This window comes from Natrix helvetica, assembly GCF_964273705.1.
Source record: "Natrix helvetica genome assembly, chromosome: 2".
Taxonomy (NCBI): domain Eukaryota; kingdom Metazoa; phylum Chordata; class Lepidosauria; order Squamata; family Natricidae; genus Natrix; species Natrix helvetica.
Genome location: NC_138552.1, coordinates 180,094,846 through 180,101,309, shown reverse-complemented (window position 1 = coordinate 180,101,309; position 6,464 = coordinate 180,094,846).

The following is a 6,464-nucleotide window of genomic DNA, read 5'->3' as shown; positions in this document are numbered from 1 at the left end:
GTCATATTTTGAGGACTGCCTATACTTCTAACAACTGAGACCAGAGGTACAGGAAGCAATGAAAACAATTACAGGTAATCCTTGCTTAACAACGGTAATTGGGACCAGAATTTCTATCACTAAGCAACATTTTCATGAAGTGCAATATCATGCAATCTTGCCACTTACCGATGGCAATCCTGGAGGTCCCCAGCTATTGTTGTTAAGCATGAGTCTCAGATGACCATGAAATCTGATTTCCCGCCAGCTTTTCCATTGACTTTGCTTGTGGGAAGCTGGCAGAGAAGGTTGGAAATTGTGATCAGGTGTTCATGGGGCACTGCCGCCTGCAAAGATTAGAAATGTGAGCACTTGGATTGTGAGCAGGTTTCCTACTGTGAGCTGAAATAAAGAAACTACAAGGAATTGTCACACCTTCCACCCATTTGGCACTGTTGTAAGCTCGGTTGCTAAATGAGTGTTTAATTTAAAGTGAAGCTATTACAGGTAGTCCTCGACGTACAATCACAATTGAGCCCAAAATATATGTTGGGCTCAATGAGAAATTTGTTAAGTGAGTTTTGCTCCATTTTACAACTTTTCTTGCCACATTTGTTAAGTGAAACACTGCAGTTGTTAAACTGCAGTCACACAGTTGTTAAGTGAATCTGGCTTCCCCAATGTCTTTGCTTGTCAGAGGGTTTTCAATGGGGAAATCACATGATCCTGGGATAATGCAACTGCCATAAATATGAACCAGTTGCTGAGCATCTGAATTTTGATCAGGTGACAATGGGGATGCTGCAACGGTAATAAGTGTGAAAAATGGCCGTAAGTCACTTTTCTCAGTGCTGTTGTAACTTTAAAGGGTCACTAAATGAACTGTTGTAAGTCAAGGACTACCTATATTAAGGGTTTGGAAACATTGTCTGCCTGTTTTCCTTCTGTTGTGGATAAACAAAAAGTATGCTATAGAAACTTCAGATTCTTATAAATGTTTTTAAATTCAAAATAAAGATCATACACTAGAAATTCTTCTCCCTTCCAATTTGGACAAATTACAAGTAGAGACAGGACACCTATACCCAAGAAGCAACCTACGGCACTAATATATCTTTAGAACGCATATAAGATTGCAAGATTAACATATAATCTGAAAACTGCAAGTTTGGCCAGAAAAAGGTGAATGGTCTGCAGCCACGATTAACAGAAAAATCAGCCATTTCCTTGAGCTTTTAAAGAAATACTATAAAGAAGGGACATCCATCCCTTCCTTATCTCTCTGCTGATGTAATCTATGTGAAAATGGATAACCTCCCCCCCCTTTTTTTTTTTTTCTTTTTGCTCTGAGAAAATGAGACTTGAAATATAGTGTGAGAAAGAGATAAGGCTACATTGGAGCTACAAACTGAAGGCGCACAGAAGTGCTAGGCACCTTTGACAGGCTGAAGGACACAAAAGGACTTCTTTTTAGATACACTATATTAAACATTTTTGTCATGGCTCTGTCGGAAGAGAAGGCGGAGGAGGAAGAGGAGGAGGAGACAGAGACGGGGCCGACAGAGGAAGATGGCACAGCCTCTCTGGACTCAGAGGAGCGACCAGGGGAGCAGGATGAGGCAGCCCCGGGTCCTTCGGGCCTGGGAAGGGTTGTCAGAGAGGAAGACAGGGAGCAGAATGACCAAGCGAGGGGGCAGGAGTGACAGAGCTCTGGAGAAGAACAACTACCTCCCCCACCTAGAGAATGGAGAGAAGGCAGGATCAGCGCAGGGCGTAGGGCTACACAGCATCTCAGGAGGAGGATGCTTGCCCTTTATCACCAGGCTTGCCCCACAACACCAGGCTCGCCTAGGGAATAGGATTTAAGGAAATGCTCTGGGGAGGGCCGTTTGCATTGAACAAGGGTTGCATTCTTCCAGCCACATTTGCGATTACCGACATCTTGCTGCCTTGCCTTGCCCTTCCTTGGCTGGCTATATGTGAGCATGCAGCAACACCGCTCCACTCCTGTTTTTGCTGCAGTCCCAGTGAAATTTCCGAGCGACAAGGATGCCCCATGATCTGGTTTTCCGTACTATTTCTGCTCTCAGGATTGTGCTGCTCCTCTGGGCAAATAGCAGCCAAGAACTATTGGAAATGTATGTGCGTGTTTAGAGCTATGCTCTTGAATTTTCATTGAAATGTGAGGATTTAGGGGGAAAGTTTGGAGCAATAAAAGGGAATTAAGACTTTGCTTTGGCTATGTCACTTCCCTGCCCAGCCCGGGTCATCACAATTTTCCTTACCTATTACATTTGTAAAAGAACCAAAACATAAAGTGGCTTGATTCCAGCGATCTTACCAAAATCAATAGTTTTGCACCACTAGACATTTCAGCTACTCAGGGAAATGAGGTATGCAACAAAATACTTCACTAAGAGACATTCCAATTCATTAATAGAAGAGAATATTTTTAGATTACTACAACCAAGCTCAAAGAACATCAAGGACTCCATATTCCAATTCATTGTTACAATGCCACTGGGCAAACTTTATATTCAAACTTGGATGCTTGAGGCCCAACAGGCTAAACTCTTAAACCATGAATGTCCAATTTTTTTACTTCCCTGGGCCACACTGAGTGAAGTGAAATTGGGCTGCATTTAAAATATATAGTTAATGTATATAAATCACATAATAATGGTTATGATTTTGTGCAGCCGCATTACCAGCTGATTCCAAGGCTGTACATGGCCCTTGGACTGTGGGTTAAACTAGGGGTGAAATCCATTTACCTTTGCTACCGGTTCGGTAGCAATGTGAGCGCACGCGCACTCACTTTGCTCACTCGTGCCACCTCCGCACATGCGCAGGACCATCCGCGCATCTGCAGAGCGTCAAAATGTCTGGGTCAGATGGGCGGAGACTGCGGCCGAGTGTGCCTGGCAAGTGAATAAGCAAATAGCGAGGTGAGAGAACCTCAAGGGCGGGGGGGGGGGGACTCCTGCTTTCTAGCTAAAATAAATCGCACGGCACAGCTGATCATCAGAAAAACCAGTTCATCCGAACCAGTAGCATTTTTTTTACTACCTGTTCGGGTAAACAGCTGGCATCTTCGCTACCGGTTCAGGCGAACCAGTCCAAACCAGTAGCATTTCACTTTTGGGTTAAATCAGTTTTAAAAATACCTGTTTTAAACCAGATTTCGCTCTTGGCTTATGATTATCATTGAAGGGATTTTCCAGCTGAGTATATCAGAGCCTTAGAAAACTTCTACTGGTGAAGCCAAACTTTTTCTGCAGAGGAGAGAACCAGCAGCAATAAGAAAAGAATATATTTTCCTATGACAAAAAGAAAAGAGTATCATTCATTCCTGACTTGGCAAATTGGATCATAATTAGCTGTTTCAGACTGCATTAGACCATTTATGTTTGACAGCTTTAGTTTATGGAAACATAGAGGAGTATAGAACTCCATATCCAGTACCATATGTTACATTTACATGATGGCTGAAGCTATGGGTGACAATATGCCATAACTTTCTTTTCACCCACAAAATAAGTGCTTAGCCTTATTTTTGGGGAGGTCTTATTATTTTTGAGGTGCAGGAGGCCCCTTAACCTCGGCCCTTGGCTCGTGGATCAGCTGATCCAGAGAGGGCCAGATGTTCTGTCTCTGTTACTGGCACACTCTTGTCAGCCCTAGCATCTCTGGGCCTGCCACTCTTTTTGCAGCTGCCACTAAAAGAAGGGGTGCGGTAGCTAGAATTTGCGGTAGTGGCCTCCGCAAGGCTATTCCGTGTGGATGGCAGGTGCATGGGGGGCACATGGGGCATGTTTCCTCCCTTCCCCCAGGAAATGGCAAGGACCAGCTGTGCATGCATTTAAATATTTTAGCGGAAGGCTTATTTTCGGGGGAGGGCTTATTTTAGCGCATGCGCTCAAAAGCCCATTTGGGCTTATAATCCGGGGAGATCTTATTTTGGGGGAAACATGGAAAAGGCTGTCTGGCATCCTATCATGTGAACTCTCAGACAAGTCAACCATCCCACAGGGATGAATCCAACGATGGCAGGCACCTCTCCCCTCTTCTCATTTCATTCCTTTTCCCCCTTTGCTTCAATGGGACAGAGAAATGGTTGACAATATCGTTGAATATGATGCTCTCTCAAGAAAGCTGACACCATCAAAAAGGTAGAAGACATTTCCAATCTTTCATGGGCAAAGGTTGCTTTTCGACTTAGAAATGGATTGGAGAATTCCAACACAAATATTAACTTCTAAGAATGTTTGAAAATTGCAATGAAACCTATTTATTCATTAAAACGGTTTAACTAAAGTTATCTAAACACTCTTTTTATTAGCAACATACCTCTTTTCCTAATATTCTTTGCTCCCCAAAGCGAGCTTTTTACAATCATCACAATCAAATATTTTCTTAATTTTTTTCCTATTCTGCATAAAGGAGTTGTGCTCTCCTATTAGTGTTCCCTATGTAGCAGATTTCAATAATGCGAAGAGCCAACTCACAGATTGCTACAGAATACACTATTTTAAAATAATTAAGTCTGTTTTAAATGCTTTGACTATACTGAACAGCCTGAAAAACTAGATGTCATCAAGATGTTGTCAAAAGGATTTCAGTTATCGTTAGGATTAGGATGCATATGCCAATAGTTTAAACTTGAATTTTGAATTATCAGGTTTTGTGGATTTCAAATGAACTTTGTGACCTTTAGGAATCTAAACTACAATTAACACTTGTGTTCTCTGTAAGGGAAACTAACAGAAATTAAACCATTAAAGATCTATGAAAATACAGAATGATAAATTTATTTTATTCATTATTAGATTTTTAAAATCCCACCTTCATTCTTTTATACATATGACAAACATGCACAATATCATTTCCTCTTCCTATTTTTCCCTCAACAACCCTCTGAGCAGTGGTGAAATTCAATTTTTTTTATTACCAGTTATGTGGGCATGGCTTGGTGGGCGTGGCAGGGGAAGGATACTGCAAAATCCACATTCCCACCCCACTCCAGGGTAAGGATACTGCAAATTCACAGCCCAATCTGGGGCCAGTGGTATTTGCTGGTTCTCTGAACTACTCAAAATTTCCGCCACCGGTTCTCCAGAACCTGTCAGAACCTGCTGAATTTCACCCCTGCCGCTGAAGTGGTTAGGCTGAGAGTGAGTGACTGGATCAAGGTTACCAAGACGCAGTGACGTGCGGTGAGGTTTATGGCTGGTGAAGCTGGTGACATCATCAGGAAGGTGGGGAATGGGACCACGTGTGCAGGAGGCTGAGGCTGCCTCAGCCTCCTGCACACATGGTTCCATTCCCCGCCTTCCTGAGTCAACATGAAGGGGACCGCGGAGTGCGCCCCTTTATGTTGACTCAGGAAGGCAGGGAATCGGACCACGTGTGCCTTTTCCCTTTCCCCCTTTTTTTTCTTTTCATGATGAGAGCGGTGAGGCTCTGCCTCCCCTGCCTCCCCTGACCGCACGTCCCTGCCAAGACGGCTTTCATACCTAAAGTAGGTCTAGATCACTCAGTCTCCTGGTCTCTAGTCTTGTGCCTTAACCTTTAAATCAAGTATATTTACAATGCAGCTTATCAGTATTTTTTAAATAATTGATTACATTGATTTAACTTCTTGTAAAATAAAACATTTATACTTTTAAGTAAAAGAGCTTTGCACTTTGCACTAAGCTACAGTGTGGTTTGCACATCTAAAATTTAGGATGTTGTATAATCCTAATCATTGCAGTTGGGCACCATGATTGATACGATTTTGCATGTTAGGTGAACCAGGAGAATTGTACTTTATCCAATAAAACACAGTGAAAAAAGCCATTGTTTAGCACTGCAGTATTCAAACTGCATTCCAGGAAATCATGTTGTGATTCAACTATCGTTTCTGTTTATACTCTATGAAATTATTGCAACATTAATTGTAACATTTTGTTCAAATATTTATTAAGGGTACCAATTTTTCAATTGAGAAGGGTTTGCCAAGTATTTATTTTTATCCCAACTTCATTCACTTTGTAAATAGCTCAAGGTAGTGAACATACCTACTACTCCTTCCTCCTCTTCCAGTCATTCACCTGGCTTTCATGCCTAAGGTAAACTGGGTGACTTTGAGACAATAATTCTCTCAGTCCATCCTACTCCATACTCAGTGCATTCAGAAATTATTGTTTTATATGGTAAACTATGAGAGCAGGAACTTTCCGCGTCCCCCAAGATTTGGTCCAGAGGGAAAACTCTGGGCTTCTTCTATCAAACATGCTATCTTGATGAGCTCTGGAGCCATGGCTTCTCAGTGGCAGCATCTACCTATGAAACAACACACCCCTCCGCTCCCAGATTTTGATCCTATCTATTTGGATGGCCCTCAACTCTGTTAGCCTATTGGCTGATTCCCTAGGCATTTGAGTCAGGAGGTTAGATAATGTCTCTTGTGGTGTGGCGTGTACAAGGAGGTGCACTGCATT